At 39.2% G+C, this 13,279-nt stretch overlaps 1 protein-coding gene across 6 annotated transcripts in view; it reads right to left on the bottom strand.

The window, feature by feature from the left end:
• The window catches only part of b3gat1a (beta-1,3-glucuronyltransferase 1 (glucuronosyltransferase P) a), an 85,541-nt gene that overhangs the window by 58,865 nt on the left and 13,397 nt on the right, over positions 1-13,279 (bottom strand). The gene's annotated exons all lie outside the window — the stretch shown is intronic.

Here is a 13,279-nt window from a genome sequence, read left to right as displayed (position 1 = left end):
TCTATCTATCTATCTATCTATCTATTATTATTAATGCAAAGTTTTGAGACAGAAGGAGTACTTGTGACCGAAACTGCATGAGTGGACAAACGTATTTCTCACGAGATGAATCTCTACTGACAGCTCCGATCAGAAAAGAGACAAATGAAGAGGCATCCGCCCCAATCTGCCGTCAGTAGGCCTGAAGAGCACTGTCTTGTTCACTCAGGGCTTCTTCAGGCACTACTTCACATTCAATCAGGGGATTTTGACCTCTGCATTTTCTATTACATGATGCTTCCTCCATAGTCACAACAACACAGTGCCATTGCTGGTGACTGGTGAAAAAGTTGCGGAGGCATTTTATCTTGATTTGATACAGTAGTGTGGTCACTTGGCAAAGCACACATTTGCTATCCCTTGACTGAGTAGCAAGAAAAACATACTGTGCAGAAAGGATGTGGTTGAATCCATACTGACAGATTTTGAAGGCACAGAACGAGATTATTTTTTTTCTGATATCTGATTTGACAAGACTGGGAGGGGTCACAGTAGCTGTTTAACCCCAAAACCTTTAAAAATGTGGAGTCCATGGAGCACATTTTATACTCCTCTCAGGCTTCAATAGCTGAAAGTCTTTTATTATGTCTTCTGCAAACCTCTCAAATAAATTGTATCATTTTATAATGAGGCTTCTACTCGATGTAATCTTGAAACAAATCATTAAAAAATACTTTGTGATGACTGTTGAAAGATCTCTTAATTGATTTGATACACTTTGGTGACTGCGAGTCCAGACCTCTGCTCTTGGCTAAAACATAAAGGATTTTGACAGTTGGGTGATATGTGGAACGCGAGCCATTAGAGCCAGACAGAGCGATGAATTTGGCCAGCATTTGGTTCTAAACATGCCTTTATTTTGCAAGTTTCCTGAGGCGCCTGCATAGGAAAATAACTCTGTATTGTTTTTTTTTTCCTGACACTTAATTGCTACAGACCTGCAATATGTCATCTCGGTCCACGGGAAGAAACAGCCTCTGTCTCACTTGCAGGATAAGTTTTCCTGCTATTAAGAAAAACCTCCATCAAATTGCAAGTATTTTGTGAGACAGCCGCTCTAATGAAGGTAGGGATATGCCGACATAGCAGATCAAATTACAAACATAGGAGGTAGAAGTGTAGTCTCATTGCTGACTGGGTCAAAAATATAAAAGAAACAGAGCTTGTTGGGTGCATTTCAGATTTAAAAAATCTATTTGCAAACTGTCAATGTAAGAAAACATTAATTCTCTACTCTGCATATTTGACTGAATAGATCAATGGCAAGTGAGATTCTAATTTTAATTTTCTTACTGAATTCAATTACATACCCACTGTGCAGTTCACACGTGTTTTCCAAGATTTACCTTCACCTGAGTTGCTATTTGTGGTACTTGGCATACAGAACGTGTGAATACAGTACATGTAAATGCAGTGTGTTTCTTAAGTCTGCTGTGTTAACATAGGTAAATACAGATATGTCTTTAGCGGTTAAGTGTTGTAGGAGTAACTTCTGTATGGGAACTGACCTGTCACACAAAGACTGCATATTCACTGAGGCTCCCTGTGGACACTCAACCATGCGTAACACTTGCTCAAGGCAGAAAAACAAAAAAAAGTGCCTTCATGAAGTGAGTGATAGGATGTACTGCAGCGACGGGTAGGAGACCTAGAATTCTCCACAGTGTTACCACAGAAAAACTGGCCTCAGTGTTAGTGACTGACATTAAATTGGAGGGCATGAAGGTCTAAAGCTTACTCTTTTATCTGATCCCAAAGGGGCAACTGTGGTGTATGGCCTGTATTTCCAACATTTTTGTGCCAGTAGCACACAGTGTAGACTACTGCTTCTCTTATTACACACACACTTAAAGGTCCCATGGCATGAAAATTTAAATTTATGTGGTTTTTTAACATTAATACGACTTCCTTCAGCCTGCCTGTGGTCCCCCAGTGGCTAGGAATGGTGAGAGGTGTAAACCGAGCCCTGGGTATCCTGCTCTGCCTTTGTGAAAATGAAAGCTCAGATGGGCCGATCTGGATGGGCAGAGAAAACGGAGGTAACTTTGCTCCTTATGACCTCATAAGAGGCAAGGTTACCTCCACTTTCTCTGCTTGGCCCAGAGAATTTGGCCCACCCATGAAAGAAAGACATCTTGGCTTTCAAACGTGCAAAGTGACAGTTGATCAAGAGCACCATGTCATGGGAATTTAAAGCTAGGGAAGCTCATGTACTTTAAATTTCTTGCAACAAAAGTACTGTTCTATTCAATTCACGCTTCAAGGGTTTTATGGATTTTTTTTTACTTTACCTTGAGCATTCTGAAAATAACTGACAGGCTGTGGATGCAGGAGAGTGGAGTGTGATAGAAAATTGCATATATAACTACTAACTTGTTTTTACGTTTTCGGTTGCTCGAATCTTTCACAGTTTCTACCTTTAGTACAAATGTTCCAAATGTCATGATACGCTGACTCTCACATTCCATGTTTATATTCTCAGAATTTCCACCACAGGAGTTGATTTCCAAACTGTCTCTGCAAAGTGTGTTCAGACTGAATGGAAGTATAAATTAGAGGCAACAAGAGAGCACACAAAGTTGCTGTAAGGTCGCGAGACAACAAGAGTAAAAATGAGGGGGGCTGCAAGTAAGAAAGCAAAACTACTAAAGTTTTAGGCAAGTCAAGACAATCCTTCTGTATCTGAACTGTTGCACACAGTCCAAATTGTCTATAGCTAACTTACAGTCTCATTCATTGGCTGTTTGTGGCTTTTGTCAAAACATGGTTACAATTAAGTTACACAGACAGTGTATTTTTGCAACTGGAAAATGTGTGCAGTCACTGATTACAAAACTGTAATGTTTCTAAAACAGAGTCTTTGAAATATTAAGTATTCAGACTTTATGGGCTTAGGTTGCAGTTTACTGGGAATCTAAAGTGCACCATTGTGGTCAGAGAGGTTGTGTAATGTAAATGAAGTGCAATGCATTGTTAATGTTATTGCAGTTTAAAAAAAACTGAACATTTTTCTAAAATACAATAGATTTCAATATGAAGCTCCGCTGCTTTGAGCACTGAGCACAAAGTGCAATTAAACAGCCCCTCCTTGGTAAACAAAGCTAAACTTGCATCAAAGGCAATATATCCTCTGTGATTATTTACCACCCTGAGCACTCAGCAAAAATCAATAACATGTGCAAACATCAAACCAAACAAGATTTGCAAATCAGTATTCATAAAACAAATGCAGAGGGTAAAAAAAACAATCCTCTAAACTACACAGAGCCACTGGTTATAATAATTGTCCTGGGAAGTTTAAGACTTCTATGGATTCCTTTGCATTTGGGTCATGGATGGTTTAAGCTGCAAAGTGAAAGCCAAAATCAGTTATAATTAAGCCAACACAAAGTGTGTAAGCTAGCGTACGTTCTTGTGTGTGAGACAGAGAGAGAGTCTGCGATCTTCTCTCTTGACGTGTAAATGGAGAAACTGTCAAGTTTTACCCCTAACATTTACATTTAAACCTGCATTACAGTAATGAATACAATGATTTATGATGTCAAAGGGTCGCTCATTGTGCCAAAATAACTGAGAATTAAAAACCAGCATCTCCTTGGAGATTATTTGCCTCTTTTCTTGCATTATTTTGGTTTTAACTATTTGTGTGGCTCAGTTCTCAGTTCTCATAACAGCTATTAATAATTCCAGAAAAAGATTTCAGATAAACATACACAGTAATAGCCTGTCCATTGACAAGGTTTCTTTGACTATCTGCGCCAGATGGACAAAGTTAGCAGTGTTAGTGATCATAGTTGAGTGTCTAACTAGCTAAATACTATAGCTATAAATAAAGTGAATAATGGACTTGCATTCCTCAGGTAATCAGGGGGCAAAACAAAACAAATGACGTGTCTATTGAATACAAAAAAGGCAATGTTTTCTAAAGCATTAGCTGTAACAAAAATCTAAGCTAAAAATATGTGGTGGTTGTGTACCTCTTAGCTTGTGTTGATGTTTTCCTACCCGCTACTGGCCAAATGATGCCAAACATTGATTAATGCAGCTTTAAGATAACTACTGATATGAAAGCCACTAAATAAATGAACAGATAGCTTATGGAGTTGTAAAATAAAATAGTCAGCAAAGCAATTAGCTTTTAAGAAGCATCATGGAGATGCTATTAGAAGATACTGCTCTGGGGAAGACTGCCAAGCAACAAGACAGCACATAAAGTATTGTATAAAATGCCTCAGCAATGGAAACCTGCAGTTTAAATGTTTTATTTAACAATGATGAAGATAGAAAATGTGACTGAAACATGACTGATGAGAAGAATCCTTACGATAGCTGTAATGATAATGGTGAGGAAGATAAATAAACAGACTCTGCTCCCTCATCACTCACAGCCAAGGTGCCCTTGGATAAGATATGTAATCCAACGTGATAATGAAGTGTGTGACCCTATTGCTGCTCTTTTCTGTTCTTCCAGTATAAGCCAAATACTAACAATCCAACATGATTTAAACTAAGATTTAAGAAACAAGGAGCCTGTCTCTCTATCTCTACGCCTGTCCTCACATAAGGGACAACTGAATGGAACATCATACAATCAAGTCTTCATGGTCTCATTCTTCCTGTGTTGACCTGTAATGTGCCGGAAAGAACTCTGCATATTAAAGCACAATGGCAGTGTTGTGGTTACGCAGAGCGTAACACCCCGACTGCTCTGCTACTGTTACACAATATACACTCTGGCAGTAAAAAAAGCCATAAAGTCCCTTGAATGATCACCTTTTTACCAAAATGCAGTTATGGGCTTTGTGACGCAGGTAAATGTTAAGATTATTTTTTTACTAAGATTAGCAGCTGATTCAATAGAGTAAGCTGTCTTCAGAGGGTATAAATAGTAGCCTATATTTTTTTTTTTGAGTGAAAGTTTTAAAGTGGCTTCTACTACAGTTCAAATCTGGTGCTTGGTATTTGCACATTTAATGGGTTTGGATTAGTATGTTTAGAAAAGCAGTATTCTTTTAGAGGATTTGAAAGCAAGGCGCAACATTCTTGCTTCTTGGTCAAGGCGTTCAAATTAATGCATCTTTTCTCCCCCTCCGACCAGCGAACTCTCCTCCCATTTCAACAGACTTCTAACAATATGCATTGAAGCCTCCAGTTGATCCGGGGCTTCAAATAGAAACACTTCTCTCCACTGCCTGCCTCCTCGCGGTTCCAAATGCAAAATGTGATTTACATCTCCACAGACTCCTTCAGCCACATCTGTCTCATTCTCACTGCACACTTTTAAGTACCAATTTGGGGCCTTATTGAACCCAGCTTAAAGTGCAAAGAGCGATTCCTCATGCAATTCATTGCTCGAGACAAAAAATTTCAGTGGCGTTTTATGACATCTGGGCACAAGCGGCCAGGGGAGCACATATGGATCAAATATAAGCGATATCTGTCTTTTTTTGACCAAGCTGGGACTTCCTCCACAGCTCCTACTCTTTTCATCCCCCAGCAGGGGCTTCGGTCCTCATTTGTCACTTGTGCCACCAGGCCCGAAGAGGGTTGTCAGGTTTTGATGAATGGAGCATGGGCTTCTGTCCTTACTCTGCCATCCATCAACTTCTGTGGATGTACAGCATTAAAGACAAACATCTATCGCTGGGCATCTAGTCCGAGATTGGTGAGACATGATTTTTGAGAGATCCAGTTTGGGAAGTAGGGCTTGAATCTTTGGGGGATTAAACTTCCAGCTATGTATTGCATTGTTGACCGCATCTATATTCATTGCATAGTGTTTTCACAAGCTGCTTTTCCATTGCTTCCTTTGATGACCTTCCACAAAGACTGCATCCTAGCCCCCAAGTGATGCATTTATCAGTGCTCACCTGTTTCGTTTTCCACGTGTTACAACAACAAACAGCAAAATACAGGCTGTGCTTCCCTATTTCACTGATGACTCATCCTCTGGTGATGTGTATGGGACAGGTACTTGTTAGAGGAGCTCCACAATCCATGCAGTAAATTGATCAGTATTTAAATTCTCTCAGATGTTTCCTTTTTGCAGGAAGGCATAGCATTTTTCACAGACAGTATAGCAGGATTTGAGAGCATGTCACTTGTATACATTCTGTGGAAGTATAGTATGTCTTTGCTTCAACTGTAGCAGCTCTAAAAGTATGTTAGGTGTTGAGTGGAACTGATTTTCTTGGTGACATGTCACTCAAAATAACTATCTATTAAATTTGACACGGGGTGGCTAAAAACGACCCGTATGTAGACGCATTGCTATGCCCTACTATATCCCGCAACACCTTGTTACATCCTGAACTGCTACAACTATTATTTCTAGTCATAGTTCCATTATCTTTATTGTTACTATAATTGCCACCGTTCATTATACAAACTGCTATAATTATTATGAATCATAATTCTCTTTAACTGTATATCTGTATCTGTCTTAGTGTCCTAACTGGCAGCGACAGATGGCTGCCCACCAAGAGCCTTGGTCTGTCTGAGGTCTCTGCCCAAAGGAAGTTTTTCCTCGCTACTGTTGCACTCTTGTTGAACTCTTGTTACGATTTGATAATATAAATAAAACTGAATTTAGATGAAATTGAATTAAATGGCTTGATCATATTTACTGATACAGACAAATAGAACATAATGTGTCTTATTTTATCAGTCTTTAGCATACGTTACCTTTGTTACAAATTTAACTTAATAAATGTGTGTTTAAACTTCCCATGGGGAAACAGACTTCACCTTCAGAGGCTTGAGGGGGCAGCTCAGTCGCTCCAGTCTTTGCCGGGATGTAGAATCACCACACCACAGCGGATTCACTGTGTGCAAGCCAGACTGTGTTGACGCCGCTCTGCACGTTTGATGTAGGGAAGTATTTGAGGGGCAGGGGGCTAAGATTACGTCTACAATTATTATTTATTATTAATTCATATAAATTAATTGTTTGTTTCAATGTTTTAAGAAGCTTGTGGAGATAGTGGCAGTTTGGTTTACAAGCACAGTTTTTTGAACACCAAAGTTAGGGGGGCAGCAAGGCAAGGCCTTTTGAGGTTTATTTTGAGGCTGCAGCAGTTGCAGAAATCCTAACACATCAAAAGTCTATTCTCTCAGGAAGAAAAGGAGCACAGATGAGGCTCTCATCTCCTCTCACTCCTTCTTGCTTGTGTCTCACACCTTTGGGAAATCAATGCCCGCACTGTAAATGTAATTTGGATTAATGCATCATAATCTATAGACAGCTTAGAAAAAGTTGTGAAAAAAATATATATTACATTTCGTAAACTTGTTATTCTGAAACTTTTGAAACAGAGGATTACCATGAATGTCACTTCATTTTCAAGTTGGAATGCATAGGCTTTCTTTTTCATGCATCTGCAATTAGCTATAAATCCTCCCAAGTGGAGAGAGATACCATCTCAGCTCTATCTCCCAAATAAGACTATAGAAGACTGTAGAATGGACCCTGTACATCACCCTGGCATGACATTGAATTAACCTCTTACATACTTGCAAAGGTTCATTTTGAGATAAGGTTACTATTAAGGCAGGTTCTCTACATTGCCCCCTCTTCCCCTATCTAAACTGTCTCCCCCTCTTCCCTCTCTGTAGTCACCATCCCTCTTTCTTTCTCCACTTGAATTAGCAGTGATAGAGTCTGGGTGTGCAGCCTCTTGTCCATTCATCCTGACCGTCCATCCCATGCTTCAGCTCTGTCTCCCAACCACCAGGTTATGTCACAATTAAATTACGGTCCAGTGGTATCAGAGGCACCTGTGTCAAGATGATACCATGTGAAAGAACACCTGCGTGTTCACAATGACCTTCAACTGGAAGAGGTATGAGCAGGGCTCTACAGCTGACACTGAATCCACCTCAGTGCCTTCATTTAGAACTGAGGCCAATACTGACGGGATCAGGCTGCTGGTTTCATTGGAAGGCTGGATGGCGATGTAGGTTGGTGCCCTTAAGGAGCAGGTCTCCTTTCACAGAATGAAGACATCATGCTTGGCTTCTCTTAACCTTGAGATATTACCCTGGGCAAATAGATTTGAGTTAACATTTCCTGTCATATGTCGGCAGTAAAAAAAAAAAAATCTCTCAGTGTTTATATCTCTGCAGGCTACGTGCTGTGTGTGCTAATCTGAGCCTGAAGAAAAAGTTTCAGTCCTTGTCTTTTTGTCTACCTTTGTACCATCAGGCATTTTATTTAGTTTTTTGATATAGGGATATCTTCTCCTGCCATGCTAGCACAATATGTTTGGATTTAGTCACTGCTGGCTGTAAATAAATACCACTTTTCAGGGTATATTAATTTTTTATTGCCTTGATTAGAATATAAGCACACATTTCACAGCATAGCTTAATTTTATTATGAGTTTATTTTTGATAAATTTTATGTAAGTGTTAGTAACTCATAATTGCGCAATTAGGAAATAAAGTGTACACAAACTTGATCACACCAAATAGAAACAACTGCAGGCTCAGGATGGGACACATTAAAACTCCTAGTCTATTTCTAATTTTTAGGATTTCAGTGACACAAAGGCCTCACACATAACTACACAAGACTATAAATTCCTGTTTTGTCTTGGACATACAACAGCGTGTTTACACCACATTTTATGAAATTAGACATGTTATTTTAGAGACACTCTTAACCTTTTCTTTGTGAGCTTAACTACAGTTTTTGTGAAAAAAGGTTATTGTTAATTGGGTCCAAGTAAGATCTCAACAATACTAATTTATCTCTGCCTGTGGCCAATAAGGAACAGTGTGAATGAGATTTTATTGATTGGGTTTTTAGCAAGGGTGCTGTTGCATGTCTCCAGTGATGACAGATTGTCTTTAAAATGGGTTCTATAATATTGTACTGACTTGAACTCAATACTGTTTTTGAATTTAAATAAGGTGTTTCTTGAGAAAATCCCAAGACATAGGAGCATTTTATATCATGCCTGCCTGCTGCTTGAGATCAGTTTATAGGAAGCTACTTTGGCCACAGTGCACTTATCCGATTGGTGTGAAGCTTAACACCAGCCACACTTTAAAGGATAACCTTTTCTCTTTATTTGAATGGCTTAAGCCTTCTTAGATTTAGCCCTTTGTCTGACGTAATGCGCCACAATCGCTGGGTGCAGCCTCACTAACCTCTCATTACATAGCATTCAGGACCAACCAAAGCACAAGACTCAACCAAAACGGTTACATTGCTTGATTTAAGCAGCTGCATCCTCTCTCATGCACTGTACCTTAAACCTGGTCATACAGTGTCTCATGTGAATAATGTCATCCCTTTGCTTGTTTCAGCACTGGTTGGTACATTGTTTGGACTGGAGGAAGCGTTGTTCCTATTGAGAAGAGACTGACAGTGAAAATGTTTCCTCAGTTCCCTTTTATTTTTCTCTATTCATAACTCAGCATGTGTAGAGTTTTATTAAGTAATTACGCTGATTACTTTATGTATTAAAAAGTTATTATATGCTTACTTCAGCTTTTTCTGTGTTTGTTTTTTATGTAATGCTTGTAGTTACTACATTGCTCTTCTATTGTTTTTGTAATGTTGCATTGACAAGCGGTTCTGTTAGGATTGTCTGCCGAATAACAAAAAACATTAAAATAATGCACAGAAAATTGAAACTAGTGAATTTGCAAGTAGCCTATTTTTTACTTACTTTCACATACAAGACACAAAGTGCATACTAGTTTGAGCTAAGTCAAAATGGAAATGGATGAAGTGATGGATTGTGAAAGTGTACCAGTGTTCCAGAAAGACATCTCGTTTTCAACATCAATGCCATCCTGAGTCAATAAGCTGTAACCAAAGTGGAGACAAAGCACAGTAGCAAATCCTTCCATGAAGTTCACATTTCTAGAGAGCTTTACAAAGAGAAGAGAAATGTACTGGTACTGAAGGGAAGGTTGATGAGATTTTGAAATTGGAACTGTCACAGCTAATGCTTACATTTGAAAAGAACTAAGGGAGATGTGGTGTGAAAAAAGTACTTTACTCTTCTCCTAAACATTAAGGTTTAGAATTTTTCTCTGAATTGTACAGTGAAGGGGAATTTGACTTTTGAATCAGCTGTCGGACAGTGTTTCAACATATATGGTTTGGTGCAACAACACTGATGCCACATTTTTATCTCTTCCCACTGAGGTGAGAATTCAAAGCGCAAGTGATGGAACAACAGACCATATTCAACCAGGTTCAGGGGCCACACTGTGTAAACCTTGTCCTGAATAAAGTTGAAGAGGAAGGAAACAGGTTATAAATCACTATTTAACTTACTTTCTGTGTGAGGGAATGTAAACTATAATACCACTGCATTTATTGTGCATATTTTTAAATTACTGAAATTATAAGTATAAATGAATTTCTTGATATATTTGTGGAAAGTGTCAAGACTTCAGGCCTCTGGGTGAGCATTTCCAATGGCAGTCGCTGATCTGATTTTAGTGTTACTAGGAGACGCGCTGTCAACTTCCGTGGTGTGCTACTGACAGGAGGCTGTCACAACCCTGTATAGCCTACAAATGTTGAAACAAGACATTATTTCCCATTTCAGAACAAGTTCACCTTTGACTGTTGGTACAACATTTAGGGGGACCCATTCTCCTGTTATGTTTGTATTCCACTCAGAATTGTAGAAACTATAGCTTGCTAATGTTTGCCCTGATTTCTAAACTAGATGTCACTTGATATCAACATTGCCCTTTCAAACTTCATTACCGTACAGTACGTGTCAACTCATCATGACATAATACAATAGAAAAAAGTGTGCACTCACAGGAGCAATGGCAACATCTATGTTTCAGCTACAAAAATAAGAGCAGGTGTGGCCTATATAATTATTATAGGCAGCCAGATCCCATGAATGACTCTTTGGTCTGATGAAGTATGTATTGTGGCTGTCTAGTATATGTCAGTCTCACTATGAGGTAAAAAAGATGACACAGCGTAAATATCTGAGGCTGACTTACAAATATAGAAACATTATTAAAAACATTAAATTGATACTAGACAGCCGAAAATACCCCACAAAATATATCAGGGATAAGACAAGTGTGACCCCGACAATGCACACACACACACACACTGCTATGAAAGGCTCAGCCACACATTAAGGCACACGCAGAGCGGTGTGTCCATTTACAAACAATGTGGTGAGACATCTCAAGGCTAATATCCCGCTTCTCGCACCATGGGAAAAAATTTAATTTAGCTATTTCTCTATGTATTTTTCCTCACAGTGTTCGGCTTTCTCACTAAGTTTCTCACCCACAATTTAAACATAAGTCTAAAGTTCATCTATTTCCTGTCTTCTGTCTGAGCCTCTGACAGCTACAAATTACACAAGCAGCACTAGGCAGCTCTGGCAGTGGTGGTATCCTGTAAACTTGTGTTAACCACATTTACAATATTGTACTATATGTAGAAAATGTCATTTTAAAAAGTATACCTAAATCGTACAGAGTGGCTATTTTCACACCGTGATTGAAGACCCTTAATACAAGTCACATTATGTAGAAATAGACTGTGTACGCATCAATCAATGTTTGCAGCACTATATGCAGTATAAAGATTTCTGCACTGCATGGGAATAAAACATGAGCCGCACACCCAGAAATCCATATCCATTATCGTGGCATGCATGCTTTTCATTTGCAGTGTGGCGTGGCTGCAGCCATATTGATTTTCATCTCTTTTCCCCTCTTTATAGGTGTTGTAACAGCATGTTTTCCCCCTCTGTATTTGAATTCAGCAAGTTAGAACCACACTTGAACAGAACCTATCAATCATAGGTGATTATCATTGGTGTTGTCGGTGAAGGTAACTTGCTGTACAGCCAATGATCTGTATGATCACAGATCTGTATCTGTGAGTTGACAGCTTTTTGTTTGTAAAGTAATTTTCACCCAAGGCTGTTTGATCATTGTCTATGTTAGGATATTTGTTTTTCCAGTAACTCACAACTGACAACATGCTAGTTTTTTTTGGTTGAAAAATCGGCAGAGTATTATAGCAATGTTATTATAATTATAATAATTATTATTATTGAAAAAATGGGTTTCTTATTTATACTGTAGATTAAAAATGTTCCTTCATTCATTATGGCTGTTCATGTTGGCCATTTACAACTTCTCGTTTTGAGCGTCTCTCTTCCAAGAAATACTTGTAGGCCTCCAGAGAGTCCCTGCAGCCATTTTTAATTGCTGCACACCAGTTGGATCTGTCACTTGCAAGTGCCTCCCAGTTGTCCAGGTCGATGGAGAAGTCCTTTAGATCTCTCATGATGACGTCTGTAAAACTTAGCCGGGGGCGACCATGTTTGCGGGGGGCATTTGCCAGCTTGCCATATAATAGTATAATATAATTTTAGGGAGGTGTCATTCATTCGATAAACATACCCTGCACATCGGAGGTAGCGTTTACGAAGGGTGGTGTACAGGTCACTAAAGCCAGCTTTCTCAAGTATGACAGAGTTTTGCACATGGCCCTTCCAGCATATACATAGTATGGAACTAAGGCAGCAAAATTGGAAGGCGTTGAGGCAATGTTCATGCCTGCAATATGTTGTCCATGTCTCAATTGCGTACAGTAAGGTGCCAAGTACACAAGTGAGGAGTGGTTCTTGTTGTGCCAAACACGCTTGGTCAATTTGCCAAATATTGATGATGATGAATGCACTTCAGAAGTCTTGTGTAAGTGATTGTACTCTACTCAACCTAACTTTATGTGTACATTTGTTTTAAGTTAATTTGACAAATAGTGTAAAATGCATTCACTGTATACAAATATTAAGACTAATGAGCACATATGGCACACGTGCTTATGCACACACACACACACACGCACACACACACACATACACTAAATCCTTTGCAGCAAAATAAAATGTCACCCTAATGGGGCAAATCTGGAATCACATAAAAAAGAGGCCAGCTCCTTTCTTTGTAACGCTCGTCTGTGGAGTGACTGCGAAGACCCCACTGGTCCCTTGTTGCCTTCCTGCTCAAAGTCTTATGAGCTTATGAACCAACAATTCAGCAAATTAAAGTTTATGCAATTGGACACTTTTTTTGTTTCCCTTAGAACAGAAAGAACACAGACTCTCGTCCCTTCATCTTCTGTGTACAAACAGTCTACTTTCCCTTCCCCCAAGGTGCAAACTGCAGGGTCACTAGGGGGAGCCCTGAGAAATGTGATTTTTGAAATCTTGGGGGGGGGGGGGGG

This window comes from Etheostoma spectabile, chromosome 3, assembly GCF_008692095.1.
Source record: "Etheostoma spectabile isolate EspeVRDwgs_2016 chromosome 3, UIUC_Espe_1.0, whole genome shotgun sequence".
NCBI lineage: Eukaryota > Metazoa > Chordata > Actinopteri > Perciformes > Percidae > Etheostoma > Etheostoma spectabile.
Note: the sequence above shows the minus strand (reverse complement) of the source record. Positions and strands in the feature narration are given on the sequence as shown.